This window comes from Mustela erminea, chromosome 12, assembly GCF_009829155.1.
Source record: "Mustela erminea isolate mMusErm1 chromosome 12, mMusErm1.Pri, whole genome shotgun sequence".
NCBI classification, from domain to species: Eukaryota; Metazoa; Chordata; class Mammalia; order Carnivora; family Mustelidae; genus Mustela; species Mustela erminea.
This window is the reverse complement of record NC_045625.1, coordinates 81,548,538-81,567,547: the sequence shown is the minus strand read 5'-3', so window position 1 is coordinate 81,567,547 and position 19,010 is coordinate 81,548,538. Positions and strand designations below refer to the sequence as shown.

At 44.4% G+C, this 19,010-nt stretch overlaps 1 protein-coding gene and 1 pseudogene across 18 annotated transcripts in view; both read right to left on the bottom strand.

The window, feature by feature from the left end:
* Window positions 1-19,010, bottom strand: part of TRPM3 (transient receptor potential cation channel subfamily M member 3) — a 785,382-nt gene that overhangs the window by 138,292 nt on the left and 628,080 nt on the right. The gene's annotated exons all lie outside the window — the stretch shown is intronic.
* LOC116570777 lies at window positions 13,716-15,781 on the bottom strand (annotated as a pseudogene).

Genomic DNA, 19,010 nt, shown 5'->3' with positions numbered 1-19,010 from the left:
GCTGGGGTACGTTCAGATCCAGGCGACATGGTTTGAGAGCATGGTCTCCTGTTGGCTGGTCTCCCTCCTTCAACAGTCTGATTTCTTAGAAGGCAAGGACCCTTCTTCCCTCTCTACATTCCGGTTACCCAGTAGTATGCTTGGCATGTTGTGGGTGCCCCATGAATGTGGAATGAATTCTTCATTCCAAGTTCAAATCTGGCATTGGTTTTCAGATGGGACCGTGCATGACTAAGGCTCTCTCCCTGACCAAAGTTTAGCCTGGCTTCTCTGAACCCTCTTCTCTACCAGGCTCCAACCTTTACGCTTCCATGTTCATCTTGACATTGCCTTGTTTTAACAAGAATGAGCCACCCTTAGTATCGGATCATTCTCTATATTTGGCCTCCACCATCCCCCAGTGACATCTGAGCCCCCTAGCTGCCTTTAGCAAGCATCTTGGTAGGTCTGTTTTGCAAGACTCCTCCCACTCTCTTAGCCATTTCCTGTCCATTGACCCCCTCCTTCGACCCCTTAACTATAAATTCCCACTTTTCTTCTTTTCTGTTCAGAGTTGAGCTCAGTCTTTCTCTCCTGCTACAAAACCCCAGTGCAGAGCTCCTTGAATAAAATCTTCCTTACTGTCTGAACAAGTGTCAGAATATTTTTTTTTCCTTTAACATATCTGAGACTGAAATGTACTAATTGGATTCCAGAAAGGCAGGTCTGGGGTCTTGGATGCTCAGCATCTGGGCTTGGGTGTCTATATGTCTCTGCATTGTCTGTCATTCAGAGACCAGTCATTTTCCTCCTAATATTCATCCCCAGTCCCGCCAGTAAAGACAAGACAAGCTCAGCCCTGTATTCCAAGGGCACCCTGGTCCTAAAGGATTAGGACGCATCTCATGTGTACCCTTGCAGGCTAATCAGAAGCAAAATTGATGCTGCCGTTTGGTCAAGAATGTCCCCCATGTGGTCGTAAGAACCAATATTAAATTAAATTCCTAGCCTGAGTCAGAGGATAAAGAAAGAAAACCTTTCAGGTGGCTTTGGGGTTGGGGAGAGAAACCACATGGTGCAGGGACCCATGTTGGAAGGACATGTTGGGCCAACATTGGGATGTCCTGGGGAACGTGCCTGACCCAAGATGATCCTGAATCTTATGTGTTTGTTTGAATGAATGTATTTGAATACATGTGCAAGTGGACAAGAAGGTATTTTAGTATGATGACTCATGTCTTCAACCATGGTAGTTAAGAGAGAAAATCACAGAGATCATTTACTGAGAGTCAGACCTTCTCTAGTTTGCATGCCTGCCCAGGGCTGCTCTCCTCTCCTGGTTGCCGTGTGCCTGCCCCACAGTCCCAGCGGCAGAGAAAAATCCCTTGTTGATTGCACACCATGCCCAGCCTGGGGATACCGCTTTTTTTCTCTCCCTTTTTGCAGGTTTTGATTTCAGTGTGTGCTCTCTCCACAGCTTTTTTCTAGGGCTGCTGGAGAAGAATAAGAAGCAAGGGCTTCCTTTGTCATAGGACAAGAATGAAAATACAAAGGGAAACAAAAAGCAGCCCCAGTAGGTTTTCCCCTTAACCCAGCCTGGCAAATTAAAAATAAAGCTGGTGGGAGATTGGAAGGCCTCCCCTGCATTTTCTGGCCTGACAATGGCAGGGTGTGACATTTGTTCAATGGTAAAAGGGAGCACGAGTCCAGGGCGCTTCTATTGTTGTATGTACCAGCCTACAGTGAACCTCGTTTTGAAGAGTTTTCTATTCTTTCAAAGTCTGATGGGATTGATTGGAGGAAAGCACGATTCCATTTATCGGCCCCATCATCTCTCTCTAAACCCAAGTATTCCCTTTCTCCTCTTTGGCTAACGTGGACACACAGCCCTATCTCCCTCCATTGAACGGTTGAGTTCATTCTCCTCGTGGCTCATGCACAAGCCATAGCTGCAAACTATCCCAGGGTCAAAACTCTTAGCATAATAAATTGAGGGCAAGGGAGGGTCTGGGCACCTTCTGCTCCCCCCAAAATTGCAGGCCTGGATGTCAGAACTATTAACGTCTTAGAGCATGACTGCTTAGAAGGGATAATTTTTGTCCCGAATAGAGCAATTCGTTTCTCCCTGTCTCCCTTACAGTTGGCTTATGATTTCACGTCATATGTTCCAGATCATGGGTACATATGTCCAATGGGAAAGCATCTGGGGAGAAAGAGAGATCCAGAGATGCTCGGAATGAGGACGCTATGAGGAAGGCCACGAGAAAATTCCGACGAGGCTCAGAACATAAGGGCTAAGGAGACCAAGACCATTTCTAGCTGGTATGACCCAAGAAGATTTCATGGAGGAGGCCAGGATTTGGGCTGAACCTCGTGGGCTAGTTTGAATTTCAATTGGGAAGTGGGGTGCTGGGAGGATCAGGAAGAAGAAAATGGTAAGAGAAAATAAGAGCAAAATAAACATAAAAATGTTATACACAAATATTCAGTTTGGCTGGAGCCCTGGATGGAGGGAAGGTGGCTCATGAAGCAAGCCTAGAAGGGAAGGTTGAGGCCAAGCTACGAATGATTTCGAGGCTTAAGGAATTTGGACAGAGTTCGGTTCACACAGGGCCTGGTGCCATGCACCTTACACCTGTTACCTTGTTAATTCTCAACCCTATGAGGCTCAGAGATTAAACTGTTACCCCGAGTGCTTAGCTGGAACATGGTCAAGACTGGGTCTCAGGTCCGTGCAGCTCTAGAGGCTGCACCCCGCAGCCTCTCGAAGCTGTTTTGCTGCAGTCAAACGCTCTGAGGCACAAATAAGTCTCAGCATGGGGAGTGGAGTTGGGGACCAGCTTCAGAGCTGTGGCAGCAGGCGTGAAATGGGTAACAAGGGCCTCGGTTAATGGGTGGCTGTAGGATGGGGGAGACACGCACGAGGGGGATCAAGGAGAATCACCAGGCGGGTGACCTTCGGGGTCAAGAGTCAGGTGGAAACCGACTTAGATTTTCAGCCTTGGCAATGACAGCGTGGGCTGCTCTTAGGAGAGACAGAAGCCAGGATGACTGGGGGCAGGTGAGGAGTTTATCCATCATATCTATCCTTTTTGACTCAAAAGCTGAGTGGAGGGGCGCCTGGGTGGCTCAGTGGGTTAAGCTGCTGCCTTCGGCTCAGGTCATGATCTCAGGGTCCTGGGATCGAGTCCCGCATCGGGCTCTCTGCTCAGCAGGGAGCCTGCTTCCTCCTCTCTCTCTCTCTCTCTGCCTGCCTCTCTACCTACCTGTGATCTCTCTCTCTGTCAAATAAATAAATAAAATCTTTAAAAAAAAAAAATGCTGAGTGGAGGCTCAGGGCAGACTCTGCCAGGCAGGGGGTGGTGGTTTGGACAGCACTCTGTCCTGCAGTGAAACCAAAACTATTCGAGTTTCTGCTGCCCACATGCACTCCAAACCTTGGTGCTGGTGAGCAAAAATAATGAGCTCTTTGTTAGAGCTTCTCTCCCTGGAGCTAGAGCACAGCCCTGGGGAGGCTCTGGAGAGAGCCTCTCAATCTCGCAAACCTTAGAGGCTGCCAATAGCTTTTAAGGGTATAACCGCCCCAGAGCAATGTGTGTCAATGTGTGTGTAAATGTGGAGAACCCAAGATTAAGACAGCAGAATCTCTCATCTTCCTCATCTTGTCTCGTTTGCTCTGCAGAACTGGAGGGAGGTTATACACAGACCCACTGGCCTATCACAGCAATAGGAAGATACGTGTGCATGTGCGCACACACACACACACGCACATGCACACACGTGCACACACACACAGTGGTTTCATGAGTCACGTGGCGGGGCCATATTAAATATGCCAACCATTGTCCCAGAAGGCAACTCGGTACTAATCTGGGCGTGTTTCTCTTGGAAGGCAGAATGTACATTTTAACCAGCATTGCCTTTCCCACAAAGAACGCTCAGAACAATGTTTGACTTTGTAATCACTGCGTCAATCAAACGCCAGCGTTTTCTCACATTCCCCTGTCACACTGGCTGTCCAGCTACATAATGATGTCTACCCTATCACAGACATAAAGAATGAAGTGTTCTGCTGAAGAGAACTTTCTAGTTAAGGATGGATTAAACCTTCATGCCAAGTAAAAACATGTTACTTCTCTTGGGTAGAAACTTTTCTGCACTGGAACGGACACATTTGTCTTCTCAGACAACATTAAATACAATGAAAATTCATTTTTTTCCCCTTCTGGCATGATTTAGTGGTGTCCTCATGGACAAGAAAGGTAGGTCTGTTTGGCCTTATCTCAATGGCCCAGGCTTCTCACATGTAGAGATCCTGAATCTGCTATTTATAGAGCCTGGACACTCGGTCTGATGAACTCTTCTGACAGTGCTCATTCATTACGCCAATCTGCTTTCTGGCTGCAAAGAGCAGGACAGCCAGGCCGACCCGGTGCCGGAGTGTGCTGGTTTCTGCGACACTTTGTGCCTATGCCCACGTGGGATTTCGTGCACAGACTGCCTGATATCGATGCTGACATTCAGATAAGTCTTTTTTTTTCCCCCCTTCTCTTATTTCCTGGTTCAGAGTTGACGTTTCTGTATGAGATCTTTCGATAAATTAGATATTGTCATTTTTTTTTTAGCAGGAAAATTTTCCAATTAATTTTATTTCAGCTCCTCCTGCTACTATCTGCTTAGGAAGGAAGGATCTTGAACATTTCTCGATTCTCAAGGGGAGCGGCTGCTGAGGGAAGTCAGCACCTCTGTCTAAGGTGGGAAGAGAAGTGAGCCCTTTGTGATGAGAAAGCAGCTCTGCGGGGCAGGCGTGCCTCTACGGCTCTCGTGGAACCACCCCCATGACCCCCAATGTCATTACTCCTGTGTTCCCGTAGGGATACCTGAGGCTTGAAGAAGTCCAAGAACTAACTCAAAGTCACAGCGCTGGCATTCCCAGCTGTGCTCTCTGATACGACCTTGTTAGAGACCTCCCCACTCATTCTGCCTGATGGCTCCTTAGAATTTCCAGGATTCTGTGGAAGGGCAGAAGAAGGAATGGTAGCCACACAGAAGACAGAAGTAGTGTTTCATCGATGATGCCCATGGCCACTACTTCCATGCAAAGAAACACCTGCCGGAAGAAGGGGTTGGGCAGCACCGCCTTGCAGGTGGGACCAGAGGCCTGATGGCTCTCAGACCCCCCTGACCAGCTGCCCTGTCACAGGAGCCGCATTTCCCCTATTGGGTGCAGTGTGGTCATCTACTCAATGAGCTTGGAGGAAAAGAAAAGCCCAGCAGAAAGAAAGAATCATGGTGGCTGGCCTGTCTTCCTTCATTCTCTAAAGGTCAGAATTCGTCTCTTATTTCCTGGAAAGCCACCAACCCAGCAGAGAGGGTAGGAAGAACCCGATTACAAAGAAGGAGGCACGGTTACCCGCCAGCCTTGAACTTCCTCTCTACTGCTTTGGCAAGAGCACCTGCTGATTGGTCAGAGTCTATCTGTCATTGATCAGCAGCTCCTTTGGGCTTTGCTTTTCTTGAATACAGAATTCCCTAGAGGCCCAGCAGGAGAACTAACATGGAATAAAGCAAGCTGCCGAAGAGAGTCAAGCTCCCAAAAATAGGCACGGGAGGATGGCATGAAAAGGTGCATATTTTTAGCTAGCAATTATAAAGCTACTGCATTTAATTGAGGTAACAGTGGTACGAAGTAGAATGTAATTATTTTCTGTCCAGTACCTGTCTTTGAGTCTGCCACTAGGTTGTTCACTTCTGGACCGGAATGAGAGATCCTTCTCTGCTTTTTAACCTCTTCCTTATCAGCCCATTGCAGTAAAAACATCACATAGCTTGAAAGCATGTATGCATAGATGCATGGGAACATGCAAGGAACAGTGAGATGCTGAGTCCCCCTCAAACCCTGCATTTCTTTTGCTTATTTTCAGGCTCCTCCTCTCTTTCCCTCTTCATTCCCTCCTTTCTTTCCTTCTTCCCAAAATCCTAAGGCTCTGTGCGATATATACAATAGATATATACATAAATTTAAAGGCTCCCAGTTCTTAGGTGCACATACATATTAATCATATTTAATACACTGTATTCTATATAAATATATTAATAATATAAATAATAACTAATGATCAATAATAAATATGTACACATATATACACATATTTTCTAGGAGCCTTTAGTTAAGATATTAACTAGGAACCTTTAAAGCACCAGCACACAGTCGCGTCCACAGTAACCTATGTAGAGGCTAGTTGATGTTAGATATACACACACAGATATTATATATAATATATTCACACATATTGACTCATGCCTAGGAATATATTTCTATTATCTGCATCTGCTTATGTTTCTGTATGGTGTCTGCCTTTAGGATCACTCGCTCTTTCTCTCATGTTTTGGATAATGAGTTCATAAAACTTCATCGGCACTTGACTGAATTTTGGTGACACTGTGATGCCACAGAAATATTTGTTTCTATGGAATAGGAACTATATTGATTAGGTGAAGCTCAGTTCCAAGTTTAGAACCTTAAAAACTGCAATGTTATTAGTTAAAAGAATATAGTTTTCGTAAGATAAGAAGAATGTAGCTGAGGTTGTTTTTTTTTTTTTTTTTTTTTTTTTCTGGCCATACAGGTACAAAACAAGAAATCATAGACTCTATTAAGAGCTGAGTGAAACTTAATTTAGCCAGGGGGAAAATCATAAAATTAGGCACCATTGAGCGGCTTCCTGAAATTCTGACCACAAAGAAAAGTAGTGGATTTATGTTAGGTAAAATGGACAATTCTAATTCCTTGAAAGGAAACCAGGTTTTATTTTTATTTACCATTTAGAAAAGAAAAACCTAGTTTTTAATAGGTAGTAGATTCTGAGAGCATGACACTGTTATGGCTCTTCATAATTATGCTGTCAGTCTGAAAGGGCAGGTAAGGCCAAGTTCATGGACATCAAAACTTCATGAGCCTGAGACCTAACAGAAGTGAGGCAGGCCATCCCTAAAATAAATTAGGCCATGGGAAGATTTTTTTTTCCCAAAAGAAGAAATATCATGTCAGTGACAAATCCTTTACTTACTCAAGACAGTATCTTATCAAGTATTACTCAACAATTTTTTTTTTTTTTTTAAAGACCACCTAGGCTCCATCAGTTAAGTGCCCAACTCTTGATATCAACTCAGGACTTGGTCTCGGGTCATGAGTTCAAGCCCTGTGTTGGGCTCCCCATTGGGTATGTAGCATACATTAAAAAGAAAAAAAAAAAAAGCCACCTAAAGCATGACCATCATGTCACTAGGAACAAAAAAGGAAGACAGCCCACACTCACCAGCCCTGATATTGAGAAGAAAGGAGGGGTTCGTGAACATTTCCCCAGTGGCTGGGTTTTTTGAGTCCATCTGTCAGGCTAGTTCAATTCCTCTAAGAATTCCCAGATCTGACAGGCAGTCAACAGCTTTGCTGGGTATGACATGTTTCATTTCAAAGAGTCCAGCTTGTAATTTCAAGTAGGACGGCTGCGGTTAGAGGTCCAATCAACTCAAGGTTTCGATTGCTTTCAAGCATTGCTTCATTGAACACACTCAGCAATGACAGAACCGCCCAGGCCAATGCAGCAAAGGCTGAGGGAAAGAACTCGAAAGTCCCTTAAAGCAAAAGGGTATTGTAACAGCTGTCTGAAAAAAAAAGCATACTAAATACACCTTTTTCATAGTGATGGATCCTCTACTTTCTGAGATGCAAGAGGAAAGGAGATATTTCTGGAACTGGGATGGAATCCAGGGGGAAGACTTCATTTTTATCACTCGTAACTTACTCGTGCTGACTTGTGAAAGAACTTTGGATGCTCCTGCTTTCACTCCAGCTCAAATCTTTGTTGGGTTTTACTGACAGTTTTTTAAAAGATCAGGTTTTTAACTTTTGCAAATATTTGAGTAGATGTCAATCCAAAGAAGTTAAAAAAATGGCATTCCACTGTTTACACTGACATACAACTAATATACGCATTAGATACACACATCAAACACATACACTAACTATACACATGGAATTTTCCAGAATCGTCCCTATTTCAAATGTTCCACCCAGTTGGTAGTTCCAAGGCCATCCAGTCTAGATTTTAGTACTGAAACTATGGTTTTCTGACCCATATAATCCACTGTGTTAACTCTAAGTGACATTCAGATTTTGATTTAGTAGGTATTTTCTGAACACCTTCTCCAGATGTAGGGTTGGTGTTTCAAGTCAATTATGTGGGATATGGCATATTATTTTTTTCTGATTGGCCTCACCAATGTGTGACGGATGGATTGCAACACTCTTAACTAAAAAATTTGATGCAGGGCGCCTGGGTGGCTCAGTGGGTTAAGCCGCTGCCTTCAGCTCAGGTCATGATCTCAGGGTCCTGGGATCGAGTCCCGCATCGGGCTCTCTGCTCAGCAGGGAGCCTGCTTCCCTCTCTCTCTCTCTCTGCCTGCCTCCCCATCTACTTGTGATTTCTCTCTGTCAGATAAATAAATAAAATCTTTAAAAAAAAAAAATTTGATGCACAGAAACTTTTAGAGAAATGGATTTTTGTAAGTCTCAATACAGAATAGTTATTATTATATAACATATATTTGTTATAACATTATATTTTATCGTGTTATAGATAATATAATAAAAGATAACCATATAATATTTTAGGCCACTTAGTGGGCTCTGTGGCCTTGAGCACATCATCTGTTTTACAGAAGATGACATTAACAACATTATGAATCACTAAATTCTACCTCTGAAATGAATAATGCACTATATGTTAATTAAATGGAATTTAAATAAGAAGTTTGCCTGCATAGGTTGTTGTGAGAAAATGAATTAATATGCATAACCTAGTTAGAAAAGACCATGACATATTCTTGGAGAAACTGAACTAGCTTGAGTAGATGGGCTCAAAAAACCAAGCCACCTGGAAAATGTAAGTGTTCAGTAAATACTGTTGCTATTATTGTCATTATTTAAAGCCCTGATTTCCTCACCAGCACCTTGAACGGGGAGATTTAATCTTGATGATCCCTACAGTTTCTTTCTCTTGCTGTGGTGTCCTTTAGCTTCCTAGGGAGTGACCCATATCCTAGATGAGTGGGCCAACATAGCAAATAAACATAAGAATAACTAACTATTCTGTCTCTATGATTTTTTTTTAATAATGCCAGAATGATGAAGTGATCTGTCCCAGGTAATTTCCCCTGGGGGCTTAATTACTTGGCCTAACTTTGAATGCTTTGGGAATCCAGAAGGAGAGAGACCCCATCAGCCTTCACAGAGAGCAGAACAGCTTGTCAACTGGTTGTTTTCCCTCTCTGGGGGCTCACTCTGATGCGGCAATTTTCTGTTATAAATTCGGGAGAATGTTTGGACAGGCTGAAGGCCAGTTGTTCCAGCCGCTGCTACTGTAAATCCTTCATTCCCCAAGTAGTTGCTCTCTTTTGCAAGTGTCCTCCTACACAGAATAAATGCTAGTTGTGCGGGCTATAAACTGCTTAAAATTAGGCTTTGTCTAGTGAGTATGGCCCCTCCTAAGAAAGATTTTTTTTTTCCCTTACATTTCCTAGTATTTTGCCTCCACCAAACTTGAGGGCTCTATTTCTTGCTTCCAAATGCATAGAAAAAGTATTTAAAAAAAAAAAATAATGGTGAGAGACGAAGCAGTTAAGAAGATATGGGTGGTTTTGTCTGTTCGTTTGTTTTAGAGAACTGTCCAGAAAAGAAAAAAATACTGTTCATCAGTAGTTCAATTTCAGTGGAGTTTAACGAAATGAACCACTTCTGATGAGACGTAGATTTTATTGGTAACTCTGCTTGTAAACAATTCAATGGAAACAGAAAGACTGAAAGAGAAACAGAGCATGTGAGAGGAGGCATGAGAGGCATGGTGGTTCTAGTTGGTTTCTACCACTGTCCGTGACATAGCCTTTGTTGAGCGTGAAGAGTAGCACTGAGCCCTGACTATTCCATAATAGGTCATTGTTAGTCCAAGGTTAGTCAAGGACTGGTAAGGAGGGAGCCTTGCTGGTTGTATTATACTCAGCAAACAGGAAACTTACAATGGGATTTTCTCCAGGACCAACTTCAGAGTCACATTTGTGGAGAATGCAAATTCAGTCAAGGTAAGACTGGCAGGAATACATCAGTGAAAGACTGTATTTATCACAGATGTCAAGTCCAGACTAGGTCTTCCTACTTCTTTTCATCACACAATTTCTTCTTATCCTATGGCTCCTCCACACGGACCGCATATGCAGGGGACAAAGGAGGTTTTGACTAAGGTCAAATCCCACAAGGTCTAAAAATCCATGACACTCTCCAACTCGGCAAATCATTCAATGAATTAAAATTAATTACGTAAACTTCACGAGTAAAACGGGTCTGCTAGTAAGTGCCATTTCTTCATTATCCTATTTAACAATTGCCCTTTGTTCAAGGCATGGAATATTGTGCAGTTTTCAGTACGTGCTCATAAATTGCATTCATGTGCAATTTTAATGGTTAGGAAGGCTTGGTTAAGGTGACGGAGGGTTGGCCTGCTCCTAAATGCTATATATTTTAAAGTGTTTCAATAGAGTCATAACATTGATAACTCATCACATTGATCATAGGAGGACCATAAAGTTAATTCTTACAGAAAGCAGGTTTGAGAATCATGGCGGAAGAAGAGAAGTAGCACTGACTCTGGTATCGTTCTAACCAGACACCTACACTTTTCTATAAGTACGGGCAGGAGGGCTTAGGTGTGAGATCCATGTCAGTTCCTGAGTTTAAAACTCAACCTAATGTTTTTAGTGGGGGAATCCCACTGTTAAATAATGAAAGAGCCCACCTTAAAACGTATGCATATGAAATACATGAAACAATGAAAGTGTTTTAATGTTAAATGAGCAATCTTGTTGTACAAATATATACATGATTATGATGGTGTTTAAAACAAATCTAGTAACTTACATAGGGGGGAAAAAACCAGAGGGAAATTTAACAAAAGTCACTGTGCTTGTGGGGTCGGGGTCAGTATTTTTCTTCCTCTTATTTTGTAGTAGTCTCTAAATTGATAATAAACATATTTTTAATCAGTGTGTATTGCTTTTACAATGGAAAAAATGAACTGGATCAAAGCTACGTTCATATTGTTCCCTGAGAGCTGTGACATTAACCTTAAGTATGGGAGAAGACTCAGATCGTTTAAATGAATCATAGAACCCAAGACAGGCAAAGCTGGCTGGGACCCAGAGGTCATTCAGATTGCGTCTTCCATCTCATCAAATCATTAGAAGGTGAGATTTTTTGGCTGGAGAGTTAGAAGCCAGTCCTTCCTATATTAGATGAGAGAAGTGGAAAGTACTCAAGATGCTTATTCAGAAACGTCTGGATTCAAACCTTGAGGCTGCTTTTGAACCCTCCCTGTCCCTTGGGCAAATTATTTAATCTCTCTCAGCTTTAAAGAGGAGAAAGGACAATAATACCTAGTTTTTAAGGTGGTTTTCGATTTAAAGGAAAGAGGGAGAGAGAGAGAGAGATGGAGGGAAGGAATACGTATAACTTCCAAGTATCTCATAAGCACCCAATAAATGGCAGCTTTTAAATATTATTATTTGGGGATGCCTGGGTGGCTCAGTGGGTTAAGCCTCTGCCTTCGGCTCAGGTCATGATCTCAGGGTCCTGGGATGGAGCCCCGCATTGGGCTCTCTGCTCAGCAGGGAGCCTGCTTCCCCTCCTCTCTCTGCCTGCCTCTCTGCCTACTTGTGACTTCTATCAAATAAATAAAATCTTTAAAAAATAAAAACATTATTATTTGAATTTAATTTCTCAGGGGCCCCTAGGCCAAAAGTATTTCAAAGCCATTTCTCTCTGGTTTAGAAGAGAATGAAGATAGTTAACCAAAATCTCTGTCCTGAGTCTTCCAAAACTGAAGAGGGTAAATATTTAAGGTCATGGAATTTTTTTTATAGACGAGAGTTATTGTGATTTCATCCCTTGGTCTCTGTCCTCCTCCAGCCTCCCCATTTTTTTAAATCACAAAATTTCCCCAAAACATCTTATTTTCACTTGTTTCTATTCGGATTTTTTCTACACCACCACTGAAACCGCACTCCTCAAGGTCAACAGCAAAATCGTATCTTGCTAAATCTGGTGGCCGATCTTTAATCCTGGTGGTACTTGATATATGAGCACAAGCCTGTTCCCTCCTCCGTTTCCATGTATTTAGTATTTCTTTACTATCTCTCCCCCACCGGTGTGTAGGTTGTCTGAGGATCGGTACTGCCCTAACCCCGGCCCCGTAAATACCGCTGGGCATGTAACAGGTGTTCAAGAAATGAATGAAAAACTGCACACATAGTTTGTGGAACAGAAGAGTACCGCACGTAACACGCAGACGCTAGCTTGCTCCGGGTGATTTAGAGGGGGATCCTGAATGGAATGTGAATGAATGTTCCCACTAAAGACCACCCCATGGGTGCCATGAGCATTCCGGGAATATAGTCTAGACTCCTGTTCGATGCTTATCATTTATTGGCATGTGTGATGGCTTGGCTTCAAAAAAAAAAGATGCATTTCCTGCCTGGTTTTTCCCGCAGTGAGCTTTCTGCATATGCTCATGCTGATGTGTGGACAGTGTGTGCTGTGCCTGGCATCTGCTCTGCTTCCGGGCCCTCTGTGTGTTCATGCGCCCAGGGCATCTGGGAGTCTGCTGGCATGTTGTAAGATGGTTTGGAAAATTCTCCTCTCTGAGCCCTCTGGCTTCCCCTCCCGGGGCTGAGAAAGCTATGAAGTACTGCTCGTCTGGCCGAGGGACAACACTGACCCACACAAGCAGCTAAAACAGCGGCAGTGAGGATGGGGGACGTCGGACGACCAGTGAAAGAGGAAGACAGAGATTACAGCTCCCAGATGGCAGATGGCAGAGGTCTGGTTAGAAATCGGGTTGTCGAGAAAACATTTTGTCTTAGGCAGAGCTGGAACACTGGCATTTAAAGCCACACAAGGGCCCTACTGGTGTCAGGATGAGACCCTCTCCTTCATGGTCCTAGCCCCATTTTGGTCCATAAAGGAACCTGCAAGTTGGCTCTCGTGAGTCCTGACCTTGGGACGCAAGCAGGTGTGTTATCTGGGTACTGTGCCCTATTCCAGAGCATTCTGTCACGGCAGGGGCATCTCTCTGGAGGTACAAGCACTGAGGATGCGGCATCGAGGCGCTGGAAACATGGGTGTTAAGAGCGGAGAATTCCAGAGAGCCATGGAAAAGGAAATCGCCGTTCAAAGTGACTTCCTGACTTCACTGTTGCCAGAAAGTGCTCTCTCTGGCAGGAATGACTTCTGTGCTTCCTGCCAGGGAATGTGCATGTTTTTGGCAATGTGAAAGGGGAGCCTAGGGGGAAAGAATGAACACATACGAGGAGAGGAAGAAAGATAAATGAAAAGCATTGTTGTCCAAGTCTTTGGAAAGTTACTCCTCCTCCCTGATACTCTGTCTCTCCCCCCCCACCCCCCCGCACTGCCGGCAGACAAAGTGTCACAGAGTGAGAAAAGGAAAAGCTTTGGAATTAGATTCATCTGTGCTTGAATCCTGGCCGTTTCAGTTATGATATTGGCTGAGGCAAGAAACCTAATTTCTCAAGCCTTAGTTTCTTCATCTGTGAAACTGGAGAAATAACACCTATCACATAGTGTTATTTTGAGTTATAAATGAAATATAGGTGCAAAGTGCCTAGCATAGGGTCTGAAATAGAGTCCTCCTTAAATAGTAGTTGAAAAAAAAAAAAAGGGCAGGGGGAGAAAATACAGCATCAGATGTGGCAGACCTGGGCTTCATTTATCAATTTATTGATATGTAAATTTATTTTTAAAGCGAGCATCTGCTTTGTTTCTAGAGACATGTGGCATGCTGGACTAGAACATGCCTTCACTGAGGCTAAGAGTGCAGAGAGACAAAAACACATGCAAACATGAATCAATGAGAGGAGTGCACCGTGTGGCAACTGCCATCACAAAACAAACAGTGGTGTGAATGGGGGAACAGCTTTATGTAGGGTGGTCAGGGAAGGCTTCCTGGAGGAGGGGAGATTCAAGCTGAGAATGAAAAATGACAAGAGCCAGTCATGTGAAGATGGGAGGGAAGGAGTCACAGGCAGAAAGAAGGGTACAAGCCAACGTCTGAGACCCAAGAAACCCAAAGTAGCTGAGATGAGAGACCAGGGCCAGAGTAAGGAAAGAGACACTCATGTAGGTGTTGGCGGTCATTCCCAAGGAAAACTACTCCTGAGAGTCTACTATTGCCCCCTGCCCCCCGAAAATGCTGCTTTGTGATGGGATTTCTCCCTCTGGTTATCAGCCTGTCCTCTACGGGTTTGGAAACAAGATGATGCTTCTTTGTTGAAGCGAGGTCATCTGCCGCTATTCGAATCACTGGCATCCGACTGTTGGTTAGTGTTGGTAGATGACAGAATGGTGAGCTTGTGTGAGCATTCTGTTGTTCTGCAGGAGAACTGCTGGCTCCATGGCAGAAGTCCTGTGGCTCTCTCCATGTGGGGAAGCCTGATGAAAGGACTCACGCCTTGGGGTTGACATTCCTGCAGAAGGTGCTGGAAATTACTGAAAGAAGTTGTGTTTCTCCCCTGACCCAGCGCCCGGTGGAGGTGAGCATGCTGCCAGGAAAACTCCATCTTCACTTCTTGGGCCCCAAGTCAGTCTGCCTCCCCCTGAGGCCGAGAGGGGGCAAGCGCCCTCTCCTCTGGGCAGAAAGTGCGTTTCCCCCACCTGGAATGAGGCTGGCGGGAAGCGGCAAGGAAACTTGATTTTCTCACTGGATGGATGGTAGTTATCTTTGTTTTTCTGTTTATTTTAGGGTTTTTTGGTAGGCTTTAATTCACTTTATTTTTCTTGTATAAAGCATGTGGTGGCCACAGCAGGAGCCTGGGTCCTCTCCACGCAGACTCTGGTGTGGCTTGTTACGAGATAGTCAGGGAATCCCTGATTGGGAAACTCGGTGAATGCAGTCTGTTTCCAGAGTCAGGGTGAACCAGCTGTAAGACTCCGGAATGACATCAAAAGTGGCTTTGGTGAAGTTGCCCAGGGTGGCAGTGCAGTCCCTGGCTAAGGGGGAGCTGTTGTCTGTACTGGCCACCATCAATAGCTTCGTAGGTACAGGAGCTGAGGCAGTGCCAGTGCCCCTAGGGTGGGGAGTGAGGCGCCCCAGCACAGAGGCACAGTGGCTGGTCACCGTGCATGGGACAACGTGGGGCTTGCCGATCTTGATCCCCAAGTAGCCTCACCACACAGGTCTTTGGAAAGCTTGTCAGGGATCATGGCCCCATGGATGGCAGTGGCGACCAGACAGCAGTGTCCATTGTCATCTCTGATGGCAACCAATGCCTTGAACTTGGTACACTGGCCAGCATAGGTCTGCTTTTGCACCAGCATAACCTCATCCTTGAGGGTTGCCCCCAGGGAAAGTCAACGATCCCAGATTCCTTGATGGGCAGGGAGGAGAAACACATCTCCTCCAGGGACTGCATCTTCATGTCCTTGACCAGGAGGCCCAGCTTGGTGATGGGGATCCACTCCTTGTCTTTGGCCCACAGAGAAGCCACTGTATCTTTCCATGGTCCCTGGGACCCCCCAGGCCCACCCACAACATCGGTGTCATGTGACACTTGGTGTTTTCTCAAGAAGAAGCAGGACTGTTGTCTTTGAATGGATGACAGCAGTGAGCAGGAGGTAGCAGGAGGCCCACTCATGTCACTGACTAGCTGAGTGATCTCAAGTCAGTAAATATAGGGAGGATATTCTCTGTCTCTTAATATTGTGAGGAAGATGAAATTACAAAGCAACCTGTAAGCGAGGGATTAATTTACTCCTCCTCTTCCAGTTCCTGCCTTTCCTTTCCTCCTCTCGACGAGTCTGTCCCTCCTCTGCTCCCTCCTTTCTGTCCTCGATCATTGAATGGCTCATCATGGGCACATGCAGAGCCCTTGGGGGGGTGTGAAGCCCCCACAGTCCTTCTGACCACTTGTTAGAAGTCTTGGCCAAGTGCTTGGAGAAGAATGTGATCACAGTACAGACGGTTCCCAACTTCTGATGGTTCAGTTTACGATCTTTCAGCTTTCCTCTGGTGTGAAAGTGATTTGCATTCCGTAGAAACTGGACTTCAGATTTTGAATTTGGATCGTTCCGGGCTAATGGAATGTGTTAGGAAATCTTCTCATGATGCTGGGCAGTGGTAGCTGCAGCTCCTGGTCAGCCCTGTAGTCACAAGCGTCAACAATGGATACGCTGATAACCATTCTGTATGCATATAGACATGTTTTCATGTTCAGTAGAGTATTCCAGAAATTACATGAGATATCCAACACTTTACTATAAAATAGCCTTTGTGTTCAATGACTTTATCTAACTGTAGACTACCAGGTTCTAAGCACCTGTTCTGGTAGGCTCCGTAAAGCGATAATGTTTAGTAGGTTAGCTGTACTAAATAGACTTTTGACTTAATGATATTTTCACTGTGTGATGGTTTTATCAGGACATAACCCAACTGTACGCTGAGAAAGATGTGAATGTAAAATCAACTTGATTGTGGTCAATTTCACCTAATTATACTTTTCCTCTGTTCTGGCCCCCCCACCAGGCCTGTTCTTAATAATATCATGATGCTTCATTTGGCGGCATCTTTGGAAAATGAGGAGTATCATACAGGTGAAACCTTAGTTTGTTTTTTAGAAAAAGCCCATCCTTGTGGCGAGTTATACCAGAACCTCTTTAGGCTCAAAGGCAAAGAAGGAAATAGAGTTTATAAGTGGTAACGTGGCGGAACCAAGAATTTTCTTCCATGAAAGTCCCACCTGGAGAGCATTCCACATCTTACAGTCTTAGGCCACATCCCAGGCCAATGACATGAGCTTCCAGGGGTAGGATCCAGGCGTCCGTCATTTCTAAAGCTCCCGAGGTGATTCTAACACACAGCCCATGTTGAAACCACTGCTGTGTGTTTTGTTTTTTTTTAATACCCTGAACATCTATGTTTCTGTGATTGTGTGTCTATGTTTCTATGAATTAAAAAGAGGGAGGAGGAGGAGCCGGAGAAGAAGGAGGAAGCTACAATGGTGTGGCCACCAGAGGCCAATGCCATGGTCCACAAGGAATAGGGGGAGGTAAGTGTGAGTCCCGTCATTATGGAAATGAACAAGACAGACCGGCTCCAGAGGGAGACTGAGCTCTGGCCACGGCAGATCAGAAACCATGATACTGGGCAGGAAAATAAAGAAAACACAAGAGAGAGAAAGGCCAGATGAGAAAGAGAGAAAAAAGCAAATCAGATTTAAAATAAAGGAGGAGATTGACAGACAGGACATTTAAATTCTCTTTGAGGGAGAAAACAGCCAAGTAAAGCAGATAAATAGCAAAGATAAATAAGAGAGATGATATGACAGTGATCATCTTTATGCAGTATGTGTCTGTCCTTCTCCATTAGGGTAATCTTCTCTGGTCAAGGCTTGGGTTTGCTGAAGGCAGAAAATAAATTGGGCGGATGGTCTATTGGGTGACACGTGATCAGCATCAGGCTAATGGCCCTGGGCTGAAACCTTGGGATTTGATGAATGTATCCATTTACTGGGAATCACACCTAATAAGAAGAAGCATAAATACTAATACAGATGGAAATGTGGGTGAATGAGTTTAAATGACAGGAGGTACATATACACCTTGATTAGCATGGACGAGAGAGCAGAAAGTATCTGGCTTTTGGACACCTGGTTTACAAATGACCCATGCTCATCAATGGCTTCTCCAGCTCCTTCCCATTTAATTTCCCCTCAACCCTCCTGCAAACACTGTCCAAAGCACAACAGAACATACAGGTTTGAATACATTCTGCGGGATCAAAGCGATGGAAGGAAATACGTCGGGAACCACCCGTGTCCTCTGGAGCTGTAATTTTCAAACTGTAGTTTTACAGTCTTTGGTCAAATGAAGTTTCCTGGGAAGGGTTAGAGACCTCAGATAAATTTAAAACAGAGAAAGGGTAAGCCAGTGTCTGTTATGCTTCTTCTCCTTGCTTTTGGCCATGAAGGAGATGCTGGATGAAGCCGCGTGGAGACGATGTGAAGATGAGAGTTGACATGAGTTTTCCGAATAAGACTGGACAATCTATGTGACAGCTCAGCCCTTCAAAACCTCCCCCTTGTATTTTTCCCTTCACTTGTTATACTGTCTTAGAGTCCCCTAATCAATAATTCCTTCAGTTCTGGGGTACCTGGGGGGCTCAATTGCTTAAATGTCTGCCTTTGGCTCAGGTCATGATCCCAGGGTCCTGGGATCAAGACCTGTGTTGGGCTCCCCCTGCTCTTGCTCTCTCTCTCTCAAATAAATAAATAAAATCTTAGAAAAAAATAATTCCTTCGGCTCCATATGCATCCTCCATCAGAAGCTTAAGTCAGTTACAGAGGCCAAAGGGCTCTCAGTCCCACATCCATGAACATGAATTGAAATAATCCTGGCCTCCAGATTCCCAGGTAAGTCCATCAGCAGTGAGGTCATGGCATTGTACCAGTTGGAAGATGGGCAATGCTAAAGGAATGAGATGGGCAAATCCGATTCAGGAGTACAAAGAGGTTTTGTGGTGGGTAGGGTGGGTGAGGGGCTTTGTGAGCAATGTTGCAGAGAAAGAGGGAACAGGTTCTAAATTGTTAATAGGTTAACAATTTTGCCCATCCAGGGTCAATCTTTCTTTTCTTTGCAAGTACATTTCTTGGTTTCCTGTTCTCAGTCTCATTACAGCAAACTAGAATTTTGCTGTATTATTTACATTGCTTTATGAGACAGTGGGTTCTGAGCTGTAAATAGATCTCTGGATCACAGCCCATTTACAAGCAGCTGGCTTCCTGAAGTGTATGATTGACTGTTTATCATGGAAGAGATTATATCTACAAAAACTGTTAATGAGAAATGTGGAGGTGCACACATTTAAAATTGCTCAGAGGTTAAATGTTCATCCAGATGGGGTGTCTCTGAGGGA